Genomic DNA, 15,830 nt, shown 5'->3' on the forward strand with positions numbered 1-15,830 from the left:
AATTAATATTCAAAAATGTAATTGGGGCTCGCATCGATGTTGCCAAACTAGAATAATGCTTGTCTACCTTTGTAGTCGTTATGGTGTTTGCTGAAGTTTATGTGATTGATTTCAACAATCAATACATTTAAACAACGTTGTGTGTGTGTGTAAGACTACAATTGCATATAAAATTCGTGACTCCATGTAGTAGATCATTAGCCTTTCATATCAATAGATATCTGTCCTCAACCGATATGTCTGGTTGGCGTAATTGGTTCGATCTATGTGTCATACGTGTGATGGCCTGGGTTCAAATCATACGCCGGACATTTTTTTTATTTAATCAATGTTAGTATTAACCTTCTACAGACATCTATCGTCAGTTATCATTTAGGATTTTATTAGGAAACGACAAGCTATGCTCAAAAAAATGAAGTAAAAGATTTGTCTCTTGAAAATAGTCAGATCAAATCAAGTAATAGATCCAATAGTAAACCGCTGATATGCTGCCGTCTGTAAAAAGTTAAAAAAAAATTTTGAAAAAAAATCATTGCAAAAGGATATTTTACCAAAAGTGTTTTGGAATGCAGGAATCATTATCTTCAACGATTTCCCGTATTTACGGAATGAATGTATAACAATGTACGGACAACGTTTTAGTGGCAGAAATTGGACAACCAAAATATCATATATTTTTTGTGTGAACATTGCTCTAAACTGCCATCCTTGTGATAACATTTGCGACTCTACTGGAGTACACAGTCTACATGTCGGTTTTAAAGTTTCAAAATTTCTACGTGTCTATGTGTCTAAGTCTGTACAACTACTAGTATATTCATCTATAAATCACAAGACACTTTATAATACGAAAATGTTTGCTGTACTTCAAGGAAGTTGTTTAAAATGTATGTATTCTCTCTGGGATATTACCTATTCCACTTTATTCACTAAACACATTTTATTGCAGATGATTATGCGTCTATTAAGATCTGTAATAATTTTTCTTGAAGACGTTTCTGTGCAAACATTTCGTCGTTACGCACATATCACACACAACTTATATACCAAAAACCAAATAGCTGTTGTTATATACCATAGAGCTCCTCAAAGGTAGTAGAATGCCGCATATAACACGTCGCCAACATAATATTCAAAGAGCAATGATTACATCCATTAACGCTGAATTACATTGCAGTAAAGACAGTAAAGACGACGATGATGTGTTAAATTTGATTTTGCACATTTCTCTTCATAACTACATCCTAATGTTCTGTATGGAAAGTTTGTGTAATCATTTTAATTGAATTTATTTTACCGCAGATACATCATCTAGAAGAGGTAAACTTATAGCGATGCATACGACAGCGAAAAGGATGTAATGTAATGTAGGAATATAGTGTGAAACAGGTGTGTGTGCTGAGTGGTTCAGCTGTTCGAATGCGGAGAAAATATTGATGTTTGAAAATTTCCATGTACAGATACCTATCTGGAAAAGTATCTTAGTAAAACTACTTTATAGTTAGCTAATGGAAGTAATTGGATTTTGATTTTAGTAATGTCGCAAGTTGGAAATACATTTTCCTAGTGCTACATGTCTCTGAATCTTGTTTCTCTAAAATATAATTATATTTGCCGGGCTGTAGAATTCTAAAACTAATCAGTGTCCTTGCTGAGAGAAGTGGACAAAGAATTCCAATAAAACATCACGATTGATCGACTCAAATGATACCATGATTAGGTGGAAGCGAGACTTAACAATTAAGGAACGTAAATACACCAATTTTTACGTTCATTGATCTCAATATTTAATCGAACCCTTAAAACACTCGTGTCTATCAAACATATCACAAAAATATTACAAAATGCATAACGGATATCGAAATATGATACTTTGAGTCGTGCCACAGCGACAATTTGTTGAATAATACAGGCTTCTCATAAGAGCATGTACATTTTATATAAAAAAAAATCAACCCACCGATCCTTTATATCCGATAAGTATTTTCATTTTTTTTAATAAAAAAAAAAATTTGTAATTATTCACATAATAACAAACATATCGACAACTAAAATGTACGGTTTGTGACAATGTGATATTGTGCCATTGTTACATCGATATTCACATCCGGTTTAGCAAGTCGAGAAGGGAAACTCCGATTCGAATACGTCGTGGGGAAATGTTATTTCCCGTTTTATTTCTAGCACAAGCAAGGGATATTAATGGTTTTTTATGGATGCCCATATCCAATCGAACAGCCCTTATATATATGTAGATCATGTACGTTCTATGGTTTCATTTATCAATCGTTGGATGGCTGATTGAATTATTTTAACAATTTTTTTTTTAATTCGGTTTGATACAATACGCATTTCATGAGTGTTTATAATGCTAAGAACATTTCATAATTCTGTCTGTATGGTTTCGTAATCGTGTTTAATATGAATAAACGTTTGATGTCTGTCGTCTTTTAGAAGATATTGTTACACATAAAGCATATATAATGTGCCAACAAAATGATAGTTCATTCCCTTTCAATGCTCGTTTTGATAAATTTTAACATTTGATATGGATTGGACAAAATATAGTTCTTATAACGATCATAATTCAAATACACATTCCACATACCTGACATTTGTAGATCTTTTACTTGAGACGAGCAACGTTTCTTTGCAAAGAATACGGACAAATAAACCATTGGTCTTGTCGATTTTTGCCAAATGAGTTACAATGCTACAACAAGACAGAAATGACTGCAAACAGAAGAAATAAAACCGGAAGCATCAGTTAGGAGATAATACCAAAGTTAGTGGAAAATCATCTAAAAAAAAGTCGTCATTTTTAAATCTCCTGAAAAAGATACAATTTTGGCGTTCTGTCTACTGAAGTGAATTGGATAGATGTTATGGCTTAAAATGCATAAGCTCAAATTGATGACTAATCCATGCGTTTAGTGGTATCCCGAGTAAAATTAAAAGTCTCAAAAGGTCAGAAAGAGACGTCTTACGGTCTCAAATCCTTTATATAAAATTCAAAATATCGGATTCGACCGCTTCTTTTTTGCATCGCTTTCTGCCATACTACTAAACTCGTGGATTTACAAAGTTTGGGAAAAGAATGCCGAATTATCAATCGAAATATTGAAAAGTTGTATACGCATCTGTTTTGGACGGTTTATTTTATTATTATTATTATTATTATTTATTATTCATTTTCAGTCGTCTTAATACAAGCGGACTATTAGAGTGCAAAATATAAAATTGGAAGAAGTGTAACGTATAGTTTAGAGCGTTTAGAGTTAGGGTTAAGTTTAAGAAATCACAAATGATCGTCGATAGAGTGCGTTTAGCTAACAAAAGAAATTTTGCGAGCTGTAACCCGAATCATCCGATGACATTAGATCGATTTTGTTAATCTGTGAGGCAGATCTAATGAATTTGTATCTTCAATTAATGAAGCAAAAACTATGAAAATTAGTTCAGGAATATAACCAAGTCATCATCCAGATTCGCAAGTTATGATACCATGAAAAAGCCAGACAAAAATTCTTTTGGGAATAAGTCCAAGGTCATCAGATCGATGTTGTGGATTCGTAGTCAAACTTTTAATGTTTTGCTAGCAAACGTATCCACATATTAAATCGTTTACATCGTTTGTTTAAATTTTCGTTTGGTGTTGGTGTACAATCTGTTACTTCATTAACTTTAACGTACACTTTGTTCTAAGAGCTGCAAATCTGTTCGAAACTCTGACACCCCTGAAATATTGTGCGACCACTCTGTTCCAAAATATGTGTATGTCATAAACGAAAATCATGAAAAATGCTTGAAAGCATCCATCTCCGAATTTAATTGACGCAACATATAATTAATTAGAAAAAGTTTTTTTTTTTAATTTGTCTTGTTCATAAAAGACTCATAGCAGTTCCATGTCTTTATAAATTACGTTGCGAAATATTTCCACATAGGAAAAAAAACTTGAGCCTCTTTCAACAACCCATAACACAATATATTATTTTCCATTTCATCCCATTTCAGTATCACTCATCATCTATAGCGATGAATGATCTACTTTTCTTTCAAGCAAAAAAAACCGTTATATACATACATCAACTTGTTGTGACCGAAAAAAATAAACCAGAGAAGAGAGCAAGTATAAGAAAAAAGAACCTCCACACCACAACCGACAAAAAAAAAATTCTCAACAATAGCTCATAATTAATGATATTTATCCATTACTAAGCCAAAACGCTAAGTGTATACACAACGTAGTCGAAAAGCTTGTTTTTGCCTGATCGTTATATTTTCATACAATATTTGTGTACCGAGTAGGATAGGTTTTCATTTGTGTAAAAGAGATTTGCACTGGAGCATATTTGACGAAATGAAAAGTTGAAAAGATAAGTGGATGGTTAGTCTGGCCATTGTAGATGGTCCAATTAAAAAACGCTAGGGATTCCTACAATTGAACGAGTGGATATCATATTTCTTAGCCGTTTGCATTAAGTATTGTTTGGATAAAATGCGAGTAGTAAAACCAGAACAACAAATTAAAGAATGAATTCGATAGATTCATGTCCGTGGTTTTCGTGATTTAATAAATTTTTTTGTTTGGTTGTGTTGGTTGGTGTGTACGAAAAGTGAAAAAACAAACTCAATATTTCGTCCATATTTTATGCACACATTTTATTGCCAGTCGTTAAAAAATACCAAGCACTTTTCACCGAAAGAAAAACTTTTTCTTCTTTCCCCGTAGACATTAGAACAATATAAGTGCGAATTTACAATCATTTTTAACATCGTACATTTACTTGACTATTAACTAAAAAAAGAAATGGGACGAGTAAGGTGGATTTTTTTTTTATATTAAGATCAACATATAACAACAACAATAATTCGAAATATAAAAAAAAAACTTTTTCTCCTCCTAATTTTCATCAATCTCTGAATGGGCGTTCATTTTCACAGAAGCAAAGCGAACGGAAAAAAGAAATTTTAGGGTTGGAACAATGATGTCATGAACTTAATTGCTATACCACAATTTGTACACAAAAACAACTTTTCTTCGCAGGACAAATAACTGAATTTTTGTCATTTTTGTTATTCTATTTTCACTTTCATTTTGTATGGCTATTTGGTCCCTTTCACATATATACTATATGTGTACAGTAGCCTTAATTCAATAAAATATTTTTGTTATTTTGGGAATATATCAAATACAATCGAAAATGTTTTCAATGTATCACTGACTCGACGCTTTATGTGTAGGTCTTTTAAATGGAAAATTTTCTCCCCACAGGATAAACAAAATCTGTCTTAATATGTGGGACACTTAATATATATTTATACGACATCGATGATAACAAGAAAGTATGACTGACTCCGTTTCTTTGTGAATGGATGTCCACTTTTCTTTTCATTCGGTTGGCTTTGTACGTGTGATACAGGACAACAGGACTATTTTATTGTATCGATGATAAGGTGATGTCAAGATTTCAGCTTACTAGTCAGTAATAAAATAATAGCGGAAATATTATTACATCATTGGTCGAGGGAGTGACAGCATACCGATTAGATTAGATTAGATTAGATGGGAGGGTGTAAGCCCAGCACCTAAGCCTCAGATGGGCCTGTTGTGCTATTGTACAAGTCTCTTGATCATATGGACTGTGATTTTACATCATATCTCTCCCGACTTAGATTGTTCACAAATCGACCGTGTGTTAACGTCCCATACGTTGTGAATTCTCCAAGCCGTGGGTGGTATGCGAATACCACAACCATCACTAATTGACCTGTACATTTTCCCAAAGATGGCGCTATCAACATTGTCATGTTGTAGCTCTTTCTACTATTGACATTATGTCGATATGGTTTCTTTTATGGAGAAAGCGAATGTTGGGTTTTTTGATATTTCCGACTTTGTTACGGTTACGGCTATTAGTTTTAGGTAATAGCAAGTGTCTAATCACCATAGGCCATGAGTTGCCTCTTCGTATAAATCGCCATGCCACCATGTGACTGAACTCGTTCTGGCGTTGCAGGTTGTAGCGTTTGAATGATTCGTATTTCGTCATATCCCTTGACATCCATACAACGTATCAATCAATAGATCTGTTAAACCTCGCGGTCATTTTGGAGTACAAGATAGTTTCTGTATCTTGGGATTGTACCACAGCAAATTTGTAAAAATTTGCTATGTGGTTTTGGGGTGTCAAATGAGAACCCGAGGCGTTTGTACCTTACCTGCACTAAAATTGACTGCCAGATGCCATACGGCAATGTGTCATTTTCGTACATTAATCGAGCACGTAATTTAGCATTAGCTTCTGGTAGAGTCGATTGTTAATCCGTACACCGACGCCACGAAGCACATGTTAAATAACAAAGGAAATAACACAATTGTTGATATCGCACAATGAGGCGAGAACGACTTTATTGATCAAAGAGAAAATGACCTACGAGAACAACACTTTGACTTCGTTAATAAGACCTTTAAAATAATTTCACCATTTAACCATTACAGCAAAATAAAAACACCAAAGCCGTAAAAGTTGGCACAGAAATTAGACAAAATCGAAAATGAATTCACACACAGCCACACAAAAGAAACACTTTTAGAGAGCAACGCATAAACACGTCCGTTCTCTGTGACTGCCGTTGTCTGTTCACAGCATACCGATACATCTTCCCTTCGGAAAATATAATCAAAGTGTTGGCGGCTGCTGCTGGTGTAAAATTACTATTTTATGCGATAACAAATCTGCGATACAAAAATTGCAGAAGAAAAGAAAGAAAATTAAACAACAAAAACGGATCTCTCTACCATCAAAGGGTATTTCGTTCCACTTACATACCAAACAGCAAAATGAAATATGTTCGACAAGCTTCGATAATTTTTATCACCCCTCTGAGCATAACCAAAAACAACACCCAGCAATACCATTTCCGAACTCCCTATTATACCATCATTCTTATTTATAATATTCTCGGCTCAAATTTCTATCTCTCAGTCTCCAGCATTTTACCGTAACAGCTCCGTAATCTATTGTATTATGAAACCACATCCCCAAATAGCTAGCTTGGCGAAAATATCTCAGTCGCGACAAAAATCAAATCATGTTAAAAAAAGGAAGAAGGAAAAAAAACAAGATTTATTGCTTATTGGGTATTCCCAATTTATGAATATTTATGAGAAATGGAGAACTAAAAAAAATCTTGAATTTTTTTTATTTTTACCCGACGAGATTGAAGGTTTCGTCGAGTTTCAGCAGAAAACCGACCATGTCCAACGAATATAAATTTTGAATATAGTTTTTGACGGTTATAGAAGTTGTTAAATTATTGTTTCAAATTAGTAGTCATATAGATATACCAGATGTAGACTCCGCTCCGCAAGCTTGTCCTTACTAATACACTCACCTCAAAATATTTAGCAAAAGTTTCATTAATTCCACTTCCCACAACATGTAACACACATACACTACATGCACATTGCACAAGTTGTCTCACCTCACAATACGCGCGCGTAAGCAGTACATCAGAGTATACAGGGAATCATACTTTATGAGGTGAGTGTAGTGAAAATAATTAATGTGGACTGAACATCAAAACCATGTTAACATTCTTGATCCTCTAACGGATCCTCAGATGAGACCTAAACATTACACTAGATGATAAACGAGGCGCCTAAAAAATCGTGGCCTCATGAAAAGCTTCGTTAGGTGTAGTAGATGAAACTGATGATATAAGCCGAATCTAAATTCGACTCGTATTGTGGGATACGTTAGTTTGGTTTTTCTTCTCTTCTTTCCTGAATTTAATTGAATCGCTTTTCGCAGATTTCAAGTTTTAAATGCTAAGTAATTCATCGTTTTCTTTGAAACTACCTTCACTTGAAGTAACTGCAGCGCAAGAAATAGACACAAAACGAGATATTGAATCGAAAGTAATTTAAATAGCTGCTACAATACGAGAAAATGTTTTAATTAGAAATGAGAAGACAGAAGACTTGCTAAGCAATTTTAATCGAAAAATGATTTAATTTGATTTGGAAATTTCATTTCAATTTCGAGCAGTTGATGCACCATCCCATTTCAAAATGAACATCTCGATTAAATGTTGTTGGTATGGTTGTAGCTGGTATAGGTATAGTACATAGTACTCAATTCGAAGTAACTTTCTGTATTTTTGGAAAATCGGTTCGGGTTTCGGATGAATAAAAAAAAAACCGCTGAGTTGAGGGTCTACCAAAATATCAATGATGTTTCGAATCGTGCAGTATGGTTGCATACAAAATCGTTACTCCTTAATGCAGCAAAAGCAAATATACATTTTCAAATTGTGAAATAAGATGCATAAAATTACGCACCCGAGGCCATCTAAAATTAAAATCAAAAGCCAACATCTTATCAGATCATTATAGCAGAAATAATCATTGGCTTTGGTTACACTGAAACCTATTTTTAAAATATCATTCGTGCGTAAACTACATGTTTTACCGAGTCCAGGAAGCGATGTCTAACTATTTATGCAATGTAATGAGCTTCTAACAATAGATCCATTATAATGTTTTTACGCAACCTTAATTACCGTTCTATTATGCAACTGCATAGAAGCATAGAAGAGAGTGATATATATTTTATTAAATTAACACCCACCTCATATCAACGATTTAGCTAAAAATTTGTACAGAACCGTTCCGTAGACTATAATGCAACCATCCTCAATTCCCATCCTCAATGCTCCGTACAATATTTTATATACATTTGGATGCATGCCGGTGTACACACACCTCCATTAAAGCTTTTACCTTCCACATGAATATCTATTTATATACAAAAGCAAAGTAGAACTTTAAAAACATTTACGGGTGAGCTATGTCGTTTTTCTGTAATTCTTGAAATTGTTAGATTTCGTGCGTGGAAAAACTCATTAAAATTGTCTGATAAAAACTTTCCTCTTTTTAAAACAAATGATTTTCCATATTACTGTTCGTTCAACATTTAATTTATTGCTTTTGGTGTGTTGTTTAAATGTACGACGTATTTGTATGAGTAAAATATTTTTGTTAACGATTGTGTATAGCTGTTGTTTATATGTAATTGACGTAGAGATTGATAGAAATTAAACGCATGGTACATAAATAACAAAAAAGTAATCAGATTGATAGTTCTTTTTTTCCTGTAAATTTATATCAATAGATTGCATCGACCCAACCGAAATATACGTCTGTGTACAGTTTAATTTTTCAACCTTATTTGTAGTAATTCTTTATAAGGTAGGAACAATTGAACAGTCCCCAATTTAAGAGAAGAGAGGTGCAGAGGGTTTCTTTGGTGATTTGGCAAGTTTTTATTGCACTGATAAAGATAAAGCGTGTCGAGATAATAGTAGTTAAATCTGGTACTTCTCTTGTTCAAAGTATTTCTCATTTACTTTATTTGTTGCAGCAAACTTATTAAGATAATATTAGCCAGAACATTTTTCGTCGTCGCTGTCGATAACAAATGAGTAGCGGCCAGCCGTTTCAAAAAAAAAAATAACAACGGCTCTACTGAAACATTTTTATATATGTGAGCATTGAGCATGGACTTTTCATGAGGAGTAATTATTTTTGTTCAGGTCAGGCTCAAAAGTTTCCATTTTACATAGGGTCTTGAGCACACAAAACGTCCTCTACTCAGTGCCGCTTTTAGCTTTTGGGCGCCATTGGGCAATTGGAAAAATAGGCGCCAATTTAGTAAAGCTAAATTTTTTAAGGACCTCGGGCGCCATTTTGTTCTGTTCCACTTCGGGCGCCACGAGCACTGCCTCTACTAAGTTTGATGGAGATTAGAAAAGTGTATGTCTGCCATCGTCTCCTCCGTGACCAACTCAGATGTGTTGCAACTAGTTGTTCTTTCGGTACCTTGAGTACAGGGGTTTTTCTGTCCGGAGTTATTTTGTCCGAAGTTATTGTTTCCGTGCACCACGAAACTATCCACTGAACCGTTCAAATCTAAGTGACAGCAGCTGGGTCTTAACCTGTTCTCAGGGGTGGATTCAGATTTTCCTGTTACAGACGGCAAGCATATGACCAGTATTATTATCGGATCTACTACTTCTATCGATCAAAGTATTTTTAATCTGTTGATTTCAAATTTTGTACTTCAATTAACAAATTGTTTTCACCATATAAAGGATTAAATTTACACAGACCTTGTCATTATTTTTGTCGCCGTTATCGATAACAGATGTAACGGGTTAAGCGCCAATTTTTCTATTTGAAATTCATTAAGGTGGTAATAACGAACATTACTGCTTTTTCAAGGCAAACGTTACGTTACGGAGGCCATTGATATGGACGATAGAAGTGGAAGAAATGTAATTGCGAGCGCAGCGAGCAAGAAATTCAAAACCTATAAAGTATACTATACATCCTTGCAATTTAATCAAAAAATATAAAAATGTATGGAAACAACATCCAACGTTGTAAATTGTCTAGCACTTTGACTAGCAGTTTTCTCTCGTCTCCTTGGAAAATTCAGATGAATTAATTTTGCTGTCAATTACCTGAAAGTTGCGGCTGTTTTCTCTTTTCGACAGGTGTGGTTTTGCTTCAGTGAAGTTCCTTCACTACATCAGCCACCTTTTCGATTTTCTAAGCAAATAATATGTAGCGTGTAGCAACATTTTCTTTTCACTTCTTTTTCGGTATTTTGTTTTTCCGAAATGAAAAACATGTTTATGTGCTACAAGCTACAGTATGAATATAAGAAATCATAAATCAAACGTTTTAACATATCTCGACACAGTGTGAGACACTTTTTTCGCCTTTTTTTGTGTAAAAAAAATATATTATTTCGGTGGAAATATAGCATAAAACATAGTATATAGCAGAAGGAAAAAAGGACGAAAACGGATGTGTCGTTTATTTTCTCTTCCAACAGGTCTAAATCTGATATGATTAAAATAAAACTATATGTTGGTGTAGAGAGACAGAGTTTATTTTGTGTATGAGACGAAAATGGGTATTTTTGGGCTGCAACACAACAAAAAAAAGTTTTCTATTTTTCTGTCTTTCCTTGCTTAAACATTTTGTTTTCCGGAAAATTTATGGCATTTTCACTTGAGCCATGACAATTTGACATTTTTTTTTATTTGCGTCATCAATAGTTTTTTTTCTTCTTTCCTTCAACGAAATATTTACTTTGCGAATTTTGCCGGAAAATTTGTTCTTGATGTTCGTTTTTTGTATAACTAATTTTTGAAACGAAAATAATGCAAGGGATGAAACAAATGAAACGGTTATGCTCACCAATACAGAATATATTTTGAACGAATTCAATACAACAGAAAATTTTAAGTTAGACGACAGCTTTACCACTCCATTCTCGGGCAAGAATCAGAATGGTGTTTTGGTACATCCTCGGTCCGAACAACGGATTGAATTGAGATAAATAGCAGCAGAACCAAAACAGCCAACAAGCAGCAGATGTGACTATGAAAAAGAGCCAATAAACTCCTCTGTCTGCCCTTGACATCCGAAGGCAACATGGTATAAAGCCAAACGATATCCAAAATACTGTAATACATATCGGCCACATAATCCACAAATATTCGCGCCAATTGTTTCCATTGAGGTTGAGAAAATCCGTGTGATCCATCACTTAAAGTGAAACTTGTTGGGTTGACATATCAGACGTTATTCTTTTGGCACGGCTGCTAACATTGTGCAACAACGTTCTTTCAATTAAAAGAAAATCAAAGTCTGTTCCATCGTACTGTAATAGTACATTTCGTACCTAGGACTAAAAGTCATTTTTAGCGTGTCAAAAGTTTCCAGGCAGAGCCGAAGGCGAGGTCTGGAATCGAATACTCTAAAAAAGACTTTTAGTCCGTGGTACGAATAGTATTTTTCATTTTTTCATATTGGACGGAGAAAAAGTGCGACGAAGTCGCTCTTTTCGGGTCCTAGGTATGAAAAAACGATTTTTGACAAGCCCAAAACAAGCGCAGCTCTAGGACGGAACAGCAGTCCCCTCTTGAAAAATCTGTTCCGGTTCAGTGCTATGAACGAGAGCTATACCCTTAACGCCTTTGAGAACATTTTGGATGACATTTTGACAGCTGAAATAACCTTGTAATAGACCTATGATACAAATCGGTGTCCAAGGCCAAATAATTTAATTTCAACCATTTCATTTCACCAAAAACACTTCCAAAATTAACTGTTGGTAACTGTTAACTGTTGCATGGGCAGCGTTCGGAAAACTCAGGCTAATTTTCAAAAGCAAAATGAACAATAGTCTGAAACGTAAAGTATTCGATACGTGTGGCATTCCATATAAATTAAGAGTGGCACAAAGAGCCATGGAACGAAGTATGCTTGGAATTACGCTCAGAGATAGATTGACAAATCAATGGGTTCGACAACAAACCAAAGTCGTTGATGTCATGGAAAGAATAGTTTCTTTAAAGTGGAGCTGGGCGGGACATATAGCAAGAAGGACGGACGAACGTTGGACCAAAAGATTATGAACTGGAGACCACCTAAAACTCGACCTAGAATTAGACCACCAGAGAGATGGAATAATGGTATAAAGAGAATTGCAGGCGAAAATTGGCAACAAGTGGCAACTAATCGTTCGGAATGGAATAGAATTGGCGAGGCCTACGTCCAGCAGTGGACAGACACGGGCTGAAAAAGAAGAAGAGAAGAAGAACTGTTAACTGTTGGTGCCATTACTTCAGACTAGCTAGAGCACGTGCCAATCAAATATTAAAATTTTTCGGTTGAAAAGCAACAGTATAACAGTATAGACGAAAGTAATGTTCTGACAACCATCAGCAATGGTTTAGAATATAGTGCTGATAGTGCCGCACTATACAGTATCTCACTATTACTTCTCAGAATCATTTGGCTACGCTGAAGTATAGTACCGAAAAAGTGTATTTTAATTCACGTATGTTAATACCACGGTCACATGAGACAAGTCGAAAAATATGCAAATACTCGGGGAAAATATTAAAAAAAAATTTGTTGACAAGTGATGACAAATTGAGATACCTCGGGTTATATCGCACACATATGTCATATCCTTTTAAAAATGATGTGGAAAATGTTTTCCATTTGTGTGTTATGTATTTTCATACAACAACATTGAAACGATGATGTTTTTTTTATTGTGGAAAATGTGTGTACACAGCTCACAGGTTTGAATAAAACTTTTTTTTACATCAGCTTAAAAGATGGGGTAAGTAAAGAAATGTCTGTACCGACATAAGGGATATTTTAATATATATAGCCGCATGTAAAGATAAATAAAGTTTCTATGATTTCATGAGGCTCGTTTATACAATTTTTTTTTTCAATCAATTTGAGGTCGAAGTAAGTATGTATGAACGATAAAAGTACAAATGTGTGTTTCCTTCGTTTATAATAAGTTTGAAAACAAAAATCTTTTGGGGGACCATGCCGAGAAAGATCTGAAAAAACTGCAAATCAATCAAACCGAAAATTACAAAAATGAAAATTGTCAGTTCAATCAAAATGGTTCGTTTTTTTATTATTATCGAACGTTGTTCAATGGAGAAAAAAAACTCTCCCCAACGTATCTTTAACTTATGTATAATGTTAGGTCTATCCTCTATATATCGTATTTATATAGGCCTTGTGGTTAGACATCTTCAACAGATAATCCCGCATTTCCTCCCCATAAAACGAAAATTTCATTAAATGATTACGATATGTCAATGGATGACATTAAAAAGCCAAAAAATTTTCCACCTTTTCATCTTCAATATAATAATGTTTTGGCATAATTAATCAAGTTTTATTACAATATTAAAGGCATACACTGGCGGTAGATAATATGACATTGAAATTGGGATTCTGTTGTGACAAAAGGGAAGAATAGAGTGTGTGTGTGTGTGGAGTACTTTGAATGGAAAACTTCAAAACAAATAAATTTCATAGAATAAAGCTCATTGGAAAAGTTCCAAGGGTGCTTTGCTTATTAGGAACGATCTGCATACTATCAGCGCGAATTTGAAGCTATCTGAACGCGACACAAATTCATACATTACACACATTTTCGTGAGTATGGTTGGTGTGTTGTCATGAATATATTCAATGTAAATATAACATTGAAATAATACCATGATTTTGTTGCCTTTGGTTAATCCAATATCACCGGCTTAGTTGTCATTTTGGGATCTCTGAAACTAAATACGTAATTTCTATGGTGGAACCGTATATAAGATCAGAAACGATAACAATTTGTCGTATTGGTACTTTCGTAACTCGGATTAAGACAGGATAGAAAAACGGAAAAGGTCATAGCGGTTGTTAAACAGGATGACATGACATAATCAGGTCATGAAGCAATGTACTCTGCAACCTTTTAGAAGCGGCAAACATAAATTATCATTAAAGCATTATTTATTTATTTATTTGTTTATTGATCAATAAACAGGCCTTTCGACCCAATAACATATTAATCATTTATAAATACTAAACATAAATTCTTTAAGAAAAATTGAAATCAAAATCCAATATCCATTCCAGTCACTACTGATCCAAGTCCATATCCATTCCGGTACTCATGACCGAACTCTTAAACGATCTAAACGAATCATCAAAGATATTACAACCGGAAAAGTACTTGTCGTGATGATCTTGCATTCTATAGTGGTTCATTCTGTTCGGCATTACTTGAATAGCTCCTCTCCTATACACGATATACACTGCCGACATACCCGTCTCAGAGAACTCTTTCATTGGCACATTCGCTGATGACACAGCGATTATGGCAACGGGGATTCATCTCATAGTGAGGCTGTTAAAAAACTGCAAGAATCATTGGATAAAATAAATCAGTGGACCATCGATTGGAAAATAAAACTCAATGAGTCAAAATCTAATCACGTCACTTTCGCATTGCGTCACATAAATAGCAATCTCCGCATCTTCCTAAATGGAAATCCAGTTCCACAGGCAGAGTCAGCAAAATATCTGGGACTAAATTTGGACAACAAATTAAACTGGAAACATCATGTGAAACAGAAAGCTCAACAAATTAAACTGAAATCAAGACAAATGTACTGGCTAGTTGGATACAACTCACAACTGAACCTGTATTGCAAGAGATTGATCTACAAATCAATATTAGCACTGATCTGGATGTACGGTGCAGCACTCTGGGGCTGCGCTAAAAAATCAAACATCGAAGTCATCCAAACATGCCAAAACAAATTTCTACGAATGATCACCAACGCATACCGTTTTGTGACGAACAAAGAAATACACAGAGATCTAGAAATAAAATGGGTAGCCGAAGTAATTCGAGAATATGCCATCAAGCACGAAACGAGGCTGTTAAACCACACCAACATAGAAGCCATTCTCCTGCTCGACATCACAAGCGAAGTAAGGAGGCTGAACCGACTCAAACCACACGAATTAACGTAATGAGGAATCCGAACACTTCATTTGGGCCCGGTCAATGGATCGTCAACCCGCTCACGTTTTACTAATTTCGATGCATTCGTAAAGAAATTAGTACACTTCATCAGTAGTAATAAATTAACGTCAAGCTAAGATTGTACTATTCATACCAATAAATGTGTTTTTTTGAAGAAAAAAAAATTACTTGAATATGTCGTGTAGAAAATCGGTCTGCTCACCCCAAGATTCATTCTGGTCAATCTCCCATGGTTGTAAAACGCAATCAAACAGTTCAAGGTCGTGTCCATGTGGCGGTGAATGATTTTGAGGGATTCTTTTGAATTTCGACTGGCCGAAATTGGCACTATTTTTTCCGGGACTTTTTTACATATGCCTAGTTAGGCCTTGGTGCCTAGGCCCC

Source organism: Bradysia coprophila, unplaced genomic scaffold (genome assembly GCF_014529535.1).
Source record: "Bradysia coprophila strain Holo2 unplaced genomic scaffold, BU_Bcop_v1 contig_138, whole genome shotgun sequence".
Taxonomy (NCBI): Eukaryota; Metazoa; Arthropoda; class Insecta; order Diptera; family Sciaridae; genus Bradysia; species Bradysia coprophila.